Here is an 18,362-nt window from a genome sequence, read left to right as displayed (position 1 = left end):
ACAGTATACGTGGACAAATTTGCTGCTGGGAGTGTGTGTGTGTGTGTGTGTGTGTGTGTGTGTGTGTGTAAATTTGAATGCATTGTTGTATCAACGTACATAGTCAGTGTGTCTGTGCAAGTATGTGTGTGTGTCATAGTTAATGTTGATTGTGTCGGGGCACAGCAAGGTGCTGACAGTGCCGCGTCTGCTGAATGACGGAGATGATGTTAACAAGCACAGGGAGGCGGTCACCACCCCTCTGTTTACAATATGGGGGTGCTAAAGCTGTCGAGACCATAACTACTGCTCACTGCTGTATGTGTGTGCGTGTGTGTGTGTGCATTAAAACCTCCTTGTCCTCCACCTCTTTGTTGTCACACTCCTCATCTCTGGGTCGCTGCAGAGCAGCCTGCCTGGCACTCCAGCTGAGAGAGACAGAGGAGGAAAGAGACCTTTTCAGCCTGTAAACCTACATGTTAGTGGTTCCTCTAAAATGTAGATATACAGGCACACATAGTACACATTGTAAGATAGACATTAGATAATATACATACACAATAAAAATGATCATAAGAAGCTAAGAAAGTCTGGATATATTTTGTGTATTAGAACAGGGGCTTAGTTGACTTTATCAATACATCTTTTTACTTTTTTTTTTTTTTTACAAATAGAGAAAATGCCAATGACAAGTTTCAATAACCTAAAAAAGGTGCTCCATTATCATAAGGGGTCACCAAAGCTGGGAGCTCCAGATGTTTTATTTGGCATCAGATACAATTCTTGACACAACCCCAAAGGGAGTTTATGTCTGGAATCAAACCTGTGACATTCTGTTTGCCACACGAGTGTTTTTAGCACTACAATCTGCATGCACTAATGTAACATGTCCAAATTAGTTCGTTTTTGTTACATACCTGATTGGCTGAGTATCAACAAAACAGCAAAAGAGCCATATATCTACAATGCCAATTAAACAATATAAGTATTTGCATGCTGGAAATGGAAACTTGGCTTTTGCCATTTGTTACTGACAGTAGCGCCAAGCGCTGCCTTTTAACCTGGACTATCAGAAGACATTCCATTTAGCCTTTCTCCAAAAATATCAGGGTTATGGTAGAGTAGGATTAGGGCAATTCCTTTTTTTTTTTTTTTTTTTTTTTTTTTCCTAAATGACATCAGAAACAGCAGTATGCGACATTACGTGATGGCAGAGCTTCAGTTCATCCTTTGTCATTTTTTTTTTTTTTTTTTTTTTTTTTTAATAAATAGGACAGGGGGAATGAATGAGAGAGAGAGGGGGAGAGAAAGAAAGAAAACCAAAGGGGAGAAGAGACGGTGAGAAGGGGGGGGAAGAGAGAGAGAAAAAAAAAAAAAAAGAACTCCTGGGTCACCTGTATGGAGAAAAAAAAAACAAACAAACAAAAAAAAACAAACAGAGGAGACAGCAAACAACAAAGAGCAACATAATAATAGAGAAAACAAAGCACCATCACAATAAACTAGCTAGTCATAGATATCAGTATTTACTAAGTAATAAACGATATTGTGCAGCACGCAAGATAGACAGCGCACAGTGTGCTTTGAGGCAGCAGCCAAGAAAGCTTTAGTCCGCGTCTGTGAATACCCATGTGTGCATACCTGTGTGGATCAGCATGCTTGCATTCCAAAGGTTTCTCCATGTAATGATCTGCTAGGGAGTGTGGGGGGGCCACAGCCCCGTCCTCCAGGGTGTGAAGCGGGTATGGAGGAGATCAAAACTCCAGACATCCAGAGGCCCCCAGAACACAAGAGACCATGGAAGACCAACAGAGGGGCAGCCGCGCCACTGTCCCAGTAAGAGGATTAGGATTAGGGCAATTCCTACCTGTACTCTACCTATGATGAATTCCATTCACCCATCAATCCATTCATCTGTCCATCCTGTACCCTTATCCAATTTATGGTCACAGTGGATTTATGAAGCCTATTCGCGCTACAATACTGCGAGAGGCCAGTGATGACTTACAGGGTCAAAATCTAATCAAATCAGAAATGTTGAGGAGTTTCTTATGAATTAATGAAATATTTTTCATCACAACTGGATTGCAAATTGAGGGGCAGTTTCATGAAAAATTACTCTTTAATTATAAATTTGTGTCTGATGTAATATAACTGCCTGCTTTAAACATTTTGGATTTACTCATCCACGTGATAAAAAGAATGCAATAAACCTGACCATGTATGTCTTCATGCTAGGTTCAAGAGGCACTTTCCTTCTTCCATGGATGAACAGCTAAAGTAAATTTTTATATGAAGTAACAATACTGGAAAGAGGAAGGAGCATGATGATACGCCTTAATCAAGACAATGGGGCTTATTCGTTTCATGTACAGCAATAAAATAATCTGACAGGACTCATGTGTATGAAAAATTAAGTATACCTCATCATTCAATTGTAGAACCACCTTTAACATTAAGTGACTGTTTTCTGTATAACTTTTTCAGTCTCTGACATTACTGTAGAGGAATGTTTTTCAGATAGATGGCTTCATATTCATGTTTTCTTAGGTATAAAGAACAACTTAATGTTAACCTAAGGACTTTAACTTTTAACATGCTCACTGAGGCCTGTAGAGTCTAAGACAAGGGCGGGGAACTCCAGGCCTCAAGGGGCGGTGTCATGCAGGTTTTAGATGTGTCCTCTATCCAACACAGCTGATTTAAAATGCTAAATTAAGTTCTCAATATGTCTTGAAGTTCTCCAGAGGCCTGGTATCGAACTAATTATTTGATTCTGGTGTGTTGACCCAGGGTCATATCTAAAACCTGCAGGACACTGGCCCTTGAGGCCTGGAGTTCCCACCACTGGTCTAAGAAGTAGGTCTTAGGGGTTTTTTTTGTTTTTATTCTTGCAAGTTTTCTGAGCGTTGCATGGTCCAACTTTGGGGTAAATCCGTGAGATGTTAATTTTCTGGGAAGACTCTGTCATTTGTGTTAATACACACCTGAATGCTTCAGACCAGCAAACTGCTAAAATGTCTGCTTTCATAAAGGTGATCACACTCGGTGGTGATCAATTGAGTTCATTTGATTATCAATATCTCGCTGCTACTTACCCTCTTAGTGCAAAAGCAGAACCCCATGACACAGTGCTAAAAACGACTGCCATAATATGGGATTATTTTGGTCTTCATCCTATTTTCAAGCATACGATTATTAAAGTCCTTTTTAGTATACCATTTTGAATGGAAACAAATCACTGACAGATGTCACAGAAGAGTTCTGCTGGGCTGTCATGAATGCTGGCAGGTAGCAAATGGACAGCATCATTTTGTTGTGAAGGACTTCAGTAATCGATTGGAGAGGTTTTTTGTAGCAGTCTAATGAGATTTAACACCAGAGTATTTGATTTGAAACAGTCTAAGTTAACATATTTGCACTCTGCTTGTTTTCTGTGCAGAACTGAGGAAGTCATACAACGTCCCCACTTTGATTTATCAAAATATTAGCATAATGGCTTCCTGTTCTGGCTCGTCTTTCAGCTTTTTGGATTCAATAGTTGTTACTGGGGGTGAAACAGCAAGATACAAGGCCCTTAATGGGTCCAAGTTAAAAGCTTGGCTCTTGTAGAGCACCAGAAGTTAAAAGCTTACACAGAGTTATCATAAAAGGCCATGCTCAACGTCAGCCAAGTCGTCTTTTTGAAGCAAGCCTAATTTCCCATGATGATGATGATGATCGGCCGGACAACATGCTCAGAAACAATTAGCGCTGGTCGCTGAAGTGGACACTTTTCCCCCAGTCAGGCATTGAGGGCCAGGGCATAAATAAGTCCCCTTGTCAGCTATTGCCAAGCGACATCTAATGACTGTCATTAATATGCAAAATAGCAGCAATTTTCTCTCCTATGTGTGTATGTGTCCTTCTTCATTTTGTGCACTTGGTCCGTCCAGTGCAAAGTGACCAGCTCAAGAAAATTTTTAATTGCGAGTCAATTATGTCATTGAGCCCGTTTAGATGTTCATTTGTATGCAAATTTGTAGACTGCTGGAAGATGAGAAGGCAGCTGGCATCAGACAACATGGAGGGCAGAAATACTGAAAGATGACCCACACACAGAGCAGACTGCATGACATGATTCATCATTATTTTGGCTGTGCAAATAATGAAAACTTCAAGCCCTTTTGGTAATGTAGTTAAGAGTCTTTGCTCTTCAAAGGTATTAAAGTTTAAACAAAAATATCTGAAGCTTTTAAAAAAAAACCCAATATATATATATATATATATATATATATAAAAAAAAAAAAACACCCAGCACGCCCCTGCGGGCGGTTTATCCTTCAAGCTCGGGTCCTCTACCAGAGGCCTGGGAGCTTGAGGGTCCTGCGCAGTATCTTAGCTGTTCCCAGGACTGCGCTCTTCTGGACAGAGATCTCCGATGTTATTCCCGGGATCTGCTGGAGCCACTCGCCTAGCTTGGGAGTCACCGCACCTAGTGCTCCGATTACCACGGGGACCACCGTTACCTTCACCCTCCACATCCTCTCGAGCTCTTCTCTGAGCCCTTGGTATTTCTCCAGCTTCTCGTGTTCCTTCTTCCTGATATTGCTGTCATTCGGAACCGCTACATCGATCACTACGGCCGTCTTCTTCTGTTTGTCTACCACCACTATGTCCGGTTGGTTAGCCACCACCATTTTGTCCGTCTGTATCTGGAAGTCCCACAGGATCTTAGCTCGGTCATATATATATATATATATATATATATATATACCTATCTCTTAAACCTATGTATACCCTGGGCCAAGTCTAGACAGACATACAGTGGCTTGCAAAAGTATTTGCCCCCTTGAACTCTTCCACAGTTTGTCACATTACAGCCACAAACATGAATCAATTTTATTGGAATTCCACGTGAAAGACCAACACAAAGTGGTGTACACGTGAGAAGTGGATCAAAAAATCATACATGATTCCAAACATTTTTTACAAATAAATAACTGCAAAGTGGGGTGTGCGTAATTATTCAGCCCCCTGAGTCAATACTTTGTAGAACCACCTTTTGCTGCAATTGCAGCTGCCAGTCTTTTAGGGTCTGTCTCTACCAGCTTTGCACATCTAGAGACTGAAATTCTTGCCCATTCTTCTTTGCAAAACAGCTCCAGCTCAGTCAGATTAGATGGACAGCGTTTGTGAACAGTAGTTTTCAGATCTTGCCACAGATTCTTGATTGGATTTAGATCTGGACTTTGACTGGGCCATTCTAACACATGGATATGTTTTGTTTTAAACCGTTCCATTGTTGCCCTGGCTTTATGTTTAGGGTTGTTGTCCTGCTGGAAGGTGAACCTCCGCCCCAGTCTCAAGTCTTTTGCAGACTCCAAAAGGTTTTCTCCAAGATTGCCCTGTATTTGGCTCCATCCATCTTCCCATCAACTCTGACCAGCCTCCCTGTCCCTGCTGAAGAGAAGCACCCCCAGAGCATGATGCTGCCACCACCATATTTGACAGTGGGGATGGTGTGTTCAGAGTGATGTGCAATGTTAGTTTTCCGCCACACATAGCGTTTTACATTTTGGCCAAAAAGTTCCATTTTGGTCTCGTCTGACCAGAGCAGCTTCTTCCACATGTTTGCTGTGTCCCCCACATGGCTTGTGGCAAACTGCAAACGGGACTTCTTATGGTTTTCTGTTAACAATGGCTTTCTTCTTGCCACTCTTCCATAAAGGCCAACTTTGTGCAGTGCACGACTAGTTGTCCTATGGACAGAACCTCTAGATCTCTGCAGCTCGTCCAGAGTCACCATGGGCCTCTCGGCTGCATTTCTGATCAGCGCTCTCCTTGTTTGGCCTGCGAGTTTAGGTGGACGGCCTTGTCTTGGTAGGTTTACAGTTGTGCCATACTCCTTCCATTTCTGAATGATCACTTGAACAGTGCTCTGTGGGATGTTCAAGGCTTAGGAAATCTTTTTGTAGCCTAAGCCTGCTTTAAATTTCTCAATAATTTTATCCCTGACCTGTCTGGTGTGTTCTTTGGACTTCATGGTGTTGTCGCTCCCAATATTCTCTTAGACAACCTCTGAGGCCGTCACAGAGCAGCTGTATTTGTACTGACATTAGATTACACACAGGTGCACTCTATTTAGTCATTAGCACTCATCAGGCAATGTCTATGGGCAACTGACTGCACTCAGACCAAAGGGGGCTGAATAATTACGCACACCCCACTTTGCAGTTATTTATTTGTAAAAAATGTTTGGAATCCATCCATCCATCCATCCATCCATTCGCTTCCGCTTATCCTTTTCAGGGTCGCGGGGGGCGCTGGAGCCTATCCCAGCTGTCATAGGGCGAAAGGCGGGGTACACCCTGGACAGGTCGCCAGTCTGTCGCAGGGCTAACACATAGGGACTGACAACCATTCACACTCACATTCTCTCGCACATTCACACCTAGTGACAATTTGGATTAATCAATTAACCTATCCCCACAAGCTGCATGTCTTTGGACGGTGGGAGGAAGCCGGAGTACCCGGAGAGAACCCACGCAAACACGGGGAGAACATGCAAACTCCACACAGAAAGACCCCGGCCTGATGGTGGAATTGAACTCAGGACCTTCTTGCTGTGCGGCAACAGTACTAACCACCGTGCCACCGTGCTGCCTATGTTTGGAATCATTTATGATTTTCGTTCCACTTCTTACGTGTACACCACTTTGTTTTGGTCTTTCACGTGGAATTCTGCAATGTGACAAAATGTGGGAAAGTTCAAGGGGGGCGAATACTTTTGCTAGCCACTGTATATGAAGGGCCAGGCAGAAATGTAACACAGACACATGGTGGCAATGGAGGCGGAAAAGGGGTGGGGGTGCTCTGGATAACTGTTTTTGCCATGTAATTGGATTGCACTTTGTCAGGCCTCTGCCCTAAGACCTGACCAACTTGGGTGCCCCACCTGAAGGCTAAGCTTCTGCTGATCTAGCTTTTAGGGCCACTGGGGCATGCAAACCCCCTGACCACATTAAGGTGGCAATCCCTCAGGGGGAAAACTGAAAAACAAAACAACAAACAATAAAATAAAATATTGCTCATCAGATTCTAACAACTAAAAACACGACATTTACCTTAATTGGATGGCCTATATTAAGTTTATTCGAACCCAGCAATAGTGCAACAATAGTACTTCTCAATATTGCCAATATTAACAAAACTATAAAGGGTAGGCCAAGTTATAACAAAAGACAATCCACAAAATCTTGAGAAATAAAACTGAAAAATAGAAATAAAAAATAAAATAAAATAAGTAAAATGTATTATTATTATTATTATTATTATTATTATTATTATCATTAGTATATGAAACAAGGAAACTGTTGAGTGCGGAGTTGAGAGCTGGGGCGGGGATTTGTGTCGGGGTCTGACAGACACAGGTCCTCCAGTCGGCTCTATGCAGCAGGCAGACTCTCAGTGGTGCTTGTGGGATCAAGAAAGAAACGCTTCTCTACCCGATTGAAGAACAATGGACTAGTCCCCCATTGACTGTTCAAATATAGATGTATTTTTTAGTTGTTAATTATCTCACGAGTCGCTTTTACTCCCGTCAGTCACCACACTGACAAGTTCTGAAATTAAATAACTTAAACCATCATGTGACATGGTTTGCAATAACACTGCAATTAAAATAAATCCAGCAAATAAAAGTGTAGAAACATAAATACCTGTTTATCACGGTTTCATGAAACTCAAATTGACAGAGACACAGTAAGCGCACCTCATTGCCTGCTGGAGCCAAATGGGAGAAAGTACGTTCTTTGCATCTTCATCTCAAAAAAACCCCTCAAAGGCACGTGCGGGGGGGCTTGAGCACCTGCCCCTTTCCTCATGAGTGCCCCAAGTGCCCTTTTCTTCAGGCAAATTTTTGTTTTTATTAAATTTTTTTTATGTGTGTGTGCGTGTGAAGTCGTGCCTGTGTCCCTCAACAATAATATTTCACTATTAATCACAGTTTCAATAAAAGAATCTGGCGTGCATCAGTCACATGACTACCATTAACCAATGATCTCCCTTTCCGTCAGAGCGCGCTGGTTACGAGCCGGGAACGAGCTCGGAAAGAGCATGCGCGTTTATTTTGCCGTCTGAGCGGTGCGGAGCTGTAGGATAAACACAATTGGGAGACGCAGACTGATGAAACAAAAACCAGTAAGTAGGTGTACAGAGTACACTGTAGTCTATAGCACACAGGAGTATTAGCTTATTATGTACACGTTGGTAAGTTGTCTTGTGACAACTGACGAATTGAAACAACTGAGCGTGCTGTGTGTGCAACAGATCGACAAACATTACTTTTATTAACTTCACAAGTAGTTCTGGTCCTAGCTGCTAGAACTGGGTAAGGGTGCCGTGGGTCTGTAGCTCTGTCCACCGTTTTAGGGAACATATTTTGTTTTAAAGTACAGTGGGGCAAAAAAGTATTTAGTCAGCCACCGATTGTGCAAGTTCCCCCACCTAAAATGATGACAGAGGTCAGTAATTTGCACCAGAGGTACACTTCAACTGTGAGAGACAGAATGTGAAAAAAAAATCCATGAATCCACATGGTAGGATTTGTAAAGAATTTATTTGTAAATTAGGGTGGAAAATAAGTATTTGGTCAATAACAAAAATACAACTCAATACTTTGTAACATAACCTTTGTTGGCAATAACAGAGGTCAAACGTTTACTATAGGTCTTTACCAGGTTTGCACACACAGTAGCTGGTATTTTGGCCCATTCCTCCATGCAGATCTTCTCGAGAGCAGTGATGTTTTGGGGCTGTCGCCGAGCAACACGGACTTTCAACTCCCGCCACAGATTTTCTATGGGGTTGAGGTCTGGAGACTGGCTAGGCCACTCCAGGACTTTCAAATGCTTCTTACGGAGCCACTCCTTTGTTGCCCGGGCGGTGTGTTTTGGATCATTGTCATGTTGGAAGACCCAGCCTCGTTTCATCTTCAAAGTTCTCACTGATGGAAGGAGGTTTTGGCTCAAAATCTCACGATACATGGCCTCATTCATTCTGTCCTTAACACGGATCAGTCGTCCTGTCCCCTTGGCAGAAAAACATCCCCATAGCATGATGTTTCCACCCCCATGCTTCACAGTAGGTATGGTGTTCTTGGGATGCAACTCAGTATTCTTCGTCCTCCAAACACGACGAGTTGAGTTTATACCAAAAAGTTCTACTTTGGTTTCATCTGACCACATGACATTCTCCCAATCCTCTGCTGTATCGTCCATGTGCTCTCTGGCAAACTTCAGACGGGCCTGGACATGCACTGGCTTCAGCAGCGGAACACGTCTGGCACTGCGGGATTTGATTCCCTGCCGTTGTAGTGTGTTACTGATGGTGACCTTTGTTACTTTGGTCCCAGCTCTCTGCAGGTCATTCACCAGGTCCCCCCGTGTGGTTCTGGGATCTTTGCTCACCGTTCTCATGATCGTTTTGACCCCACGGGATGAGATCTTGCGTGGAGCCCCAGATCGTGGGAGATTATCAGTGGTCTTGTATGTCTTCCATTTTCTGATGATTGCTCCCACAGTTGATTTTTTCACACCAAGCTGCTTGCCTATTGTAGATTCACTCTTCCCAGTCTGGTGCAGGTCTACAATACTTTTCCTGGTGTCCTTAGAAAGCTCTTTGGTCTTGGCCATGGCAGAGTTTGGAGTCTGACTGTTTGAGGCTGTGGACAGGTGTCTTTTATACAGATGATGAGTTCAAACAGGTGCCATTCATACAGGTAACGAGTGGGGGAGAGAAAAGCGTCTTACAGAAGACGTTACAGGTCTGTGAGAGCCAGAGATTTTCCATGTTTGAGGTGACCAAATACTTATTTTCCACCCTAATTTACGAATAAATTCTTTACAAATCCTACCATGTGAATTCATGGATTTTTTTTTCACATTCTGTCTCTCACAGTTGAAGTGTACCTCTGGTGCAAATTACTGACCTCTGTCATCATTTTAAGTGGGGGAACTTGCACAATTGGTGGCTGACTAAATACTTTTTTGCCCCACTGTAAGTTACAGGTTTCAAGTTTCTCCAAGCATGACATCCCAGTGTATTTCAGACCCAGCAACACGCTCAGACAGAAACTGGTTCACCCGAAAGACAAAACGCCAAAACACAAACTTAACCTTCCTGCCTTCTTGGGACCTTTTTGTGCCACTGCTATGTGTTAAATGGCTGCCATTTCCACTGTGTTCAGTGGAATATAACCAAACTTGCCACAGGATAGTTTTTACCTGTCAATGTTAATATTCCAGTGTGAATTCCTTAAATCAGCCTAAAATGGCTGAGCAGCAGAAATCCCCACACCCATCACCCTGGGGACCATTTTCTGCCCATTGACTTCCATTATAAACGCTATTTTTCAACCCCAAATTATCATCATATGATTTTATTTTTTCTTCTTTTCTTGGATGTCAATGAAGACTCAGGGCCTTGAAGTTTTAATTTTTAAATTGCAAAAAAAATGCAAAAAAAATAATGGCAGGTCAAAATGTATGTTGGTGCCAATCTTTGGTCCATCTAAAGGCCTACTTATAATGACAATCACATATTACTTCAACTGGTTTTTTGTGGAAATATTTAGTTTTGTTTTTTGGAATTTGGGGCTTATAACACAGGGCGCTCATGTAATAACACTGGGATTTGAAGGGTTAAAACAACGAAAATATAATTAAAACTTTACATGAATATTTCAGGGAGAAGTAGTTTTACAAGGTTGGCTAATTTAAAGTGGAATAAAATATGGATATATGGTCTTTTTATGGCGTGGCTGAGAATGGTCCCTAGGGTGATGGGTGTGAGTTTTTTAAAGGATGGCAGGAGGGTTAACAATGTGGTGTATGCTGTACAGTGCAGCGAGGAATGCTCAGACCTCTACATTGGAGAGACCAAACAGCCACTTCACAAGCGCATGGCACAACACAGAAGAGCCACCTCCACAGGACAAGACTCAGCAGTCCATCTGCATCTTAAGGATAAAGGACACTCTTTCGAGGATGCCAATGTTCACATTTTGGACAGAGAGGACAGATGGTTTGATAGAGGAGTGAAAGAAGCCATCTATGTCCACTGTGAGCGACCATCTTTGAACAGAGGCGGGGGTTTACTACACCAACTCTCTGCCATCTATAATCCAGTTTTGAGATCCCTTCCCAGACGCCTTAACGCCCACTCACATCCTGGGCCATCTGACCTCAGGAATTCGCATGATAAGGTGGGGCCAGGTTTCACAATGAACACACCTGAAACTCTGGCTGATTGGGACCCACGCCCAGTTTCCCACCTTGGCTCAGGCGATTAGAGGATCATCAGGGGGTCCTTTTGTCCCTCTGTGGGGGGTCTCTCCCACTAGGTTTATATCTGGGACTCTCCACCATTTGACCTTAGAACTGAAGAAGCTTCTCGGATGAGAGGTGAAACGTCTTCAAGCAACTTAAAGAAGTCCAGACGCTTTTCTTTGCAAGCTCCTTTGACTACGATGACCTGGATGACTGAGAACCTTCACAGACATAAGTTACAGGGCTTTTCTTTGCCTTTCTGGAGGTAAAAACTATCTGATTTGCATACCCACATAATTATGGATTATTATAATTACGATATTATGAAAAAAACACTGTATTTTAAAAAAATCATTAAGAAGCAGAATAACAAATTGAATCATCATAAATACATTATTTTATATTTATTACTTAATTTTCTTTTATTTGAATTACTTTATTATTACAGCACTATGAATAAATAATAAGGGAAGGATTCTGGATCAGCACCATGATGCAAACTTGCGGCCATATTATATACAGTATTCTGGAGAAGGTATAAAATGTCACTGTGTGTACGTGTGTGCGTGTTTTATGTGTATAGATTTTTTTAATTATTACTCATGATATAACATATTCCAGACATGCCTTGTAAGGACATGAGGAGGAACAGTGACAAAAGGAGCTGTGTGAGGCAGTGGATCCCTCAGCAGCTGGATTAAAAAGAGCACAGGTAACAATAACACATGTACCAGTTTATGCATTGCAGAGGTATTCAAGTATAAAAACAAAAATAAACACAATGTTTTAGTTCTATAACATTTTTCTATTATTACTTTATTATGGATTAGGTGCAAGAGTTTTTAAGTGTGGATAATTAAATAATAGATTAATGCAATAGCAAATTGTACTTTGTTCTCAGATGGACGCCATGTGGAGAGTGATAGATGAGATGAAGAGATGGAAGGAGGAAGAGAGGCAAAGAGTGGCTCACAGGCAGAGCTTAGTTTATTTCTCACAGTTTTGTTGCCTTATGGTTCCAAGCGCTGTCACCAATCTTTGTGTTTTATTATTATCTCATAACACATGTTTAATCAGCTACCATCTCTCCTATGGACTTTTTACAGTCTACAATCTCAGATCACCACAGCCCTGCCTTTCAGCTCTATCAGTAACAGGAGCAGCAGCAACCCCTCAACTGCAACATTGTACCCCATCAGGTAAAACATAGGCTACATTTGGTTTGCATTGTCCCCACCAGTGATATAGTTTGATGTGATTTTAGATTTTTGATGAATGTGGGTTGTTCTTCTTCAGCTAGGTTCTATGTGCCCCCTTTTTAACTTTAAGCACTGGCCCCTTTAAACATCTCTGCACGGCCCTGGTTTGGACCAAATGAACCGCTCCATGTTGTGTAGCTTTCTGGATTCTATACTACCTAAATACTTATTTATTTTACAGGCTATACAGTACATACATCAAAATTCACATGTTTTATGTAACTGAATTGTTTAATTATCTGGGCTAAAGAAAATAAAGTTACAGACTATATTTAAATGAAACATGTGTATACTTACTGTATTTGGTTGTATTTTAACCATATAAAATGGACATTACAGGAGGTAACACCAGCATGGGTAAAAAATGGCTTTGACTTTTCCACCCCATTTGATTTCCATGCCACTTTCATGCCAGCCTAGGAAAATTTCTCTAGATCTGCCCCTGGTTGGCACATGGTTGCTGGACCATTCCCTATAGGCCTATGTGATTGGGGACTTATCTCTTGATCCTCCATTGTCACAAAAATTTTCACACATCCAAAACTGTGAATAAGTTAAGTGATTAGTGGTCACATATGTGCAAAACTTCAATGGCCTAGCAACCACCTAGCAACAGGATATAGTTCTCTATTTCTTTTCACATTTAAGCACCAAAAATAACTTATATTGAACTGGACATGTGTGTGCTTAATAGACTGGCAAATTACAGCAGGATTTTCCTATTCTCGGTCAGAAGGCACAGGTGACTTATATGATGAAAGAGAGGGTCCACAGCAATGATAATTAGGGTTCTTTTAATCCAAACATCTCCAGAAGTGAATTCGTGTGAGTATATGTATATGTGTGTGTGGTTCTGTAAAATAACAGAAATTACAATTAGCAAACAATTAAAGTCAACCAAACTGGTCTAAATAATACAGAAAGGGTTGAACAGAAATGACTAAACACCACCCCCTGGTGGACACAAATGGGCTGCTGCACAGGGATAGACTCCATCTTTACTTTGGGCAGCTCAGTTCACAAGGGTAGCGCCATTTTGGTCAAATCAGCGTGAATATACAGTGTCTCGTGGCTACACAAACCGCTGGAAAACTCTATAAAGGCATCACACAATGTAGATAGGCAAGTGTATGATAAGTTACAACCATAGAACAAACAAATACAAGGCACTTACTTATCATTCACGCACACGCACGACACATGTTCAGTACAACAGCCCAGCTCCACCAGCGCTATCACGGTGAACCAGCGCAAACACAAACAAAGGATGGGAGGAATGTACCATCTTAGCAGTGGTTAGAGGGGGTCCGTGGAACAGTCTATATACACAAATCACAGGGGTTTTCTACAGCCGCCCCCTAATGTGTATAGCACATTAGTAAACATCAAAAACCCATGTGAATATAACTAAGGACGTTCAGCTGACAGTTCAGGTAACGTGATAAGTTTTGACACAGGCCGTTGGTATTTATGTTCCCCAATGGCGACTTCAGCTACTTGCACTAGAGCAGGGCGATATGGCCAAAAATATTTATCACGATATATATTTGAAAATTTGCGATAACGATATAACCGACGATATAATTGATGCGAGACAAAATACAACTCCACAACATTACTAGCGCAAAAAGACAACCTTCCATTTATTTTCACTTAAACAAGAAGCTGGTTTTTATGTACATTAAAGCTTTATAAAAATATAACAGTGCAAATGCAAATTCCTTGCTGAAAGTTTAACCAAAAGGCATTTCCAGTAGAAATGGGCTGACATATCCTGAGCATAACCATGTATAATATCCACTGAAGTTAAAAAGAGGTGCTTTGCAACATTAAACTGCAGTGTGCAGTACGCATTTTTCGGACCATAAGGTGCACGGGATTATAAGGCACATTAAGCGAAACAAAGCAGTCAGATAAATCAAACTTTATTAAACTCATTCTTCTTGCTTCCTCCACTTCTGTACCATTGATTCATTAATGTTGAATTCTCTGGCAGCTGCTCTATTCCCATGTTGCTGCAGTATATTAATGACTAACCTCGTATTGTGGATGGATTATCTCAGTTGTTCTCCTGACTGAAGTTTGGTCCGTTTACAGCATCCTGCCATGCGATTGCATTTGTCTCTAACCATGAAGAACCTTCACGTTAACTTTTATAAGTGGAAAAGTGTTAGTGTTCGTCCTCCAGCTTCACTGTTTATGTTATGCTAACATAGCTGTGTCGCTAGCGATCACGTAGCACATCATTATATACCAGCTAGCCCAACTTCAGTAACCCTACAAACGTCACTGCTGTTTAGTTTCCCGTCTTCATTTATGTTGGAAGTGATAGCAGAGCTGTACGTTTGATTTTTTTCAGAAATCTCTCAGTCAGAACATGCAATATCATGCTTAGGTAACTAGCGAAACTAGCGAGCTAACTTCCGCTAGCTTCCTGCTAACTTCTAACTCCGTTAAATGTAATAACTTTTGTTTTCATGGATGCCTGGAAGTTAAACTTCATAGTTACACCTGGTAAAGCAGCAATGCTGATCGTTTTATTAAAGATGAAAGAATTTAGACAGTTTTTAACTCTAAGTGATGCTGCAGTGTTGTTTGACCTGAAGCATACGGAGTTTAGGACCCAGATTACTCCCAGATTTAAGAGCATCTTAGTCCGACAAATACGACAATAACAACGGCCGCTTGCATGTTCTGCAAAAAAATGTGCTTTGTTGTGTATCTGATGGACAAACACCAAACCAGTTCCACATCACGGAAGTTGCACCATTTTTACAAACCAATTCTGGTTCATCTGTTTCACTCAACAATCGGCCATGTGCGTATGAAAACAAAGGCACTGCGCACGCGCGTTTTACTCCCATTCTATCACGATATTTCATTTTCCTATCGTTGCCTAACATTATACCTGTATTACCGTGAACGGTATAATATGGCCCAGCCCTAACTCGCACCTGTCCATCCGGGCTGGGAAATACCTGTGTTACCCGTGGGAGCTGATAGTCCACCACCATGACAGTCTGTCCCACTTTCAAAGGTGGAGTAGTCTGGTTCCACTTCTGGCGAGGCTGCAGTCCAGGCAGGTAGCGCTGAATGAACTGAGTCCAGAACCGGTCCGCTATGACTTGGCTGTGACGCCATTTTCGCCTTCCAAGTTCTTCTCTGGTGCCATATACTGCCTGGGGAAGGGAAGCATCGCGCCGCCCCATGAGCAACATATTTGGCGTGATCGGGTCAACATCTGCAATATCCGAGGAAACGTATCCCAGTGGCTTGGAATTAAGTATGCCCTCTACTTCAATAAGAACAGTAAGCAACAAATCCTCTGGCACCGCTTGACCTTTGAGGGCAACTTGAAGTGCAGATTTGACTGAACGGATCTCCCGTTCCCAGGCTCCCCCAAAATGTGGAGCATGCGGAGGGTTGAAGTGGAAAGTGATGCTCTGTTCACTGAGCTTCTCCTGCAGTCGTGGCTCCATCACTTTGAATGCCTCCTGCAGCTCTCTGTCTCCTCCTCTGAAATTGGTGCCCTGATCACTCAGTATTTCAAAGGGTTTTCCTCTTCGAGCAATAAATCTGCGCAGAGCCATGAGAAAGGAGTCAGTGTCCATACCAGTGAGAAGGTCGAGGTGAATGCAGCGGGTCGTAAGGCATTTAAATATAATGCCCCACCGTTTTTCTTGTCTCCTGCCTATCTTTATAGTGAAAGGGCCAAAACAGTCAATTCCTGTGGACCAGAATGGCGGCTGATGTAATCGCAAGCGGGTAGCAGGGAGATCAGACATCTTCGGTGAAACAGGCTTGGCTCTCCACTTCTTACACTCCAAACAGCGATACTGATGCTTCCTTATGGCCTGTCTGCCTCTTAAAATCCAATACCTGCGTCTCAATTCGGCAAAGACACGTTCTGGGCCAGGATGCAGGAGACGTGTATCATAGTCTTTGATGATGAGCTGAATAGTAGGATGGTCTGGTGACAACACGATAGGATGCAGAGTGTCAACATCCATCTGCTCTGCTCGCCGGAGACGTCCACCTACTCGTATGAGGCCAAGCTGACTGTCATATTCGGGAGAAAGGTTGCTCAGTCTGCTGTCTTTGTACACCTCTTTCCCAGATTTAAGGGTGTGTACTTCAACAGGGAAGCTTTCTTGTTTGAGAATTTGAACTTCTGTCTGTAGTCGTTGTGCTGCTGACATAGGGAGGCCAGCCGCTCCGTGAGAAGACAGGTGGGTGGCCTGCACCAAATCAGCCCAGGTGTTGTATGCAGGATCAGACTGTGCCAAATCTGTAGTGACATAGGCACAGAAAGCTGATTTCTTTAACTCAGTATTATCTTCAGTGTCTGTACTCACAGTAGGTCGTGCTGGCCACTGCTCAGATGCTTGTCTCAGGAAGGGGGGCCCATCCATCCACTGGCTAGGTTTTGACAGCTCACGTAATGGTTTTCCCCGGGTGATGTCATCTGCTGGGTTCAAAGCCGAGGGGACATACCTCCAGCTGGCGGCCTCAGTCAGCTCCTGTATTTCGGCAATACGAGTACCTACAAACACTTTATAGTGACAGGACTCGGACTGGATCCAGTTCAACACAGTGGTAGAATCGGTCCATAAAGTAGTCTCACTAATGGGCAGAGTAAGCTCACTGAGGAGGAGTCTAGACAGTTGTGCCCCAGCCAGTACGGCACACAGCTCTAAACGGGGAATTGACAGTTTCTTGCGGGGAGCTACACGTGATCTGGCCATGATAAAGGCAGTGTGGACCTCATGTTCTGCCGATTTAAATCTCAAATATGCCACTGCTCCGTAAGCACTCTCTGACGCATCACAGAATACATGCAGCTGGAAAGTTCCCTCTTGGGTTGCTGGGGCTATGTAGCATCTAGGCAGACAGATTTCTTGTAGATACTGTAGCTCACTCACCCACTCTTGCCACCGCTGGAGTAACTCGCCCTCGATGGGATCATCCCAGTTCCTGTCATTCTGCCACAGACGTTGAACAATAACCTTTGCCCGGGTCGTGAAGGGGATGATGAAGCCCAGTGGGTCGTATTGAGAGGCGAGGATGCTGTAGATATTTCTCATGGTTGACTCCTGAGGAACCACTGGCCGACATCTGTAGGCAATCTGGTCTGTGGAGCAGTGCCATGCCAAGCCTAAGGTTGGTTCTTGGGGATCTGGTTGGTGTTCAGTCAACCACAGCTCGCAGGTAGGGGACTTTGCTTCAGAGGGGAGATGAGCAATGGCCTCTGGGTAGTTACTTGCCCACTGTCGGATTTCGAAACCACCAGTAGATAGCAACTCTCTGATGTTATCGACAAGTGGTCGTGCCTGCAAAGCAAAGGGCAGAGATTGCAAACAGTTATCGACATAAAATGAGAGCAGCACTGAGTCTAGTACTTGTTCATTGCCATCTTTATGATCCTGCACATGGCGCTGAAGGGCATACGTGGCACAACAGGGGCTGCATGTGGTTCCAAAGGGCAGGACACACCACTCATAAATGTCCGGGCTCCGATCTCTTTCCATATCTCTCCACACGAATCTCAGCAGCGGCCGGTCATGCGGAAGAAGCCGCACCTGATGGAACATACCTTGTATGTCCCCACTCACAGCAACAGGGTGCTCCCTAAATCTCAACAGGACACCTATTAAGGATGGACCGAGAGTTGGACCTGGTAGCAGCTGATCGTTAAGGCAGTCTTGCCTGTATTGGAAGGAACAGTTGAAAACTATCCTAGGCTTATTGTTATGATGCACAATATGATGGGGAATGAACCAGGATTCATCTGTGAGGTTTGCCTCTTCAGGAGTGA

The 18,362-nt window shown here is 43.0% G+C and overlaps 1 long non-coding RNA gene across 1 annotated transcript; it reads right to left on the bottom strand.

The window, feature by feature from the left end:
• Positions 1 to 1,215: 1,215 nt before the first annotated feature.
• On the bottom strand, positions 1,216 to 1,800 carry LOC309693331. The gene is made up of 2 exons (XR_014272626.1): positions 1,621 to 1,800; positions 1,216 to 1,373 (listed from the first exon to the last, which is right to left on the bottom strand). It is a non-coding gene; the product is annotated as an uncharacterized lncRNA (long non-coding RNA).
• Between the last annotated feature and the right edge of the window lie 16,562 nt (positions 1,801 to 18,362).

The sequence above is a fragment of the Aulonocara stuartgranti genome (assembly GCF_965226115.1).
Source record: "Aulonocara stuartgranti genome assembly, chromosome: 18".
Lineage (NCBI taxonomy): Eukaryota > Metazoa > Chordata > Actinopteri > Cichliformes > Cichlidae > Aulonocara > Aulonocara stuartgranti.
The sequence above is the reverse complement of the archived record's forward strand: the minus strand, read 5'-3'. Positions and strand labels throughout refer to the sequence as shown.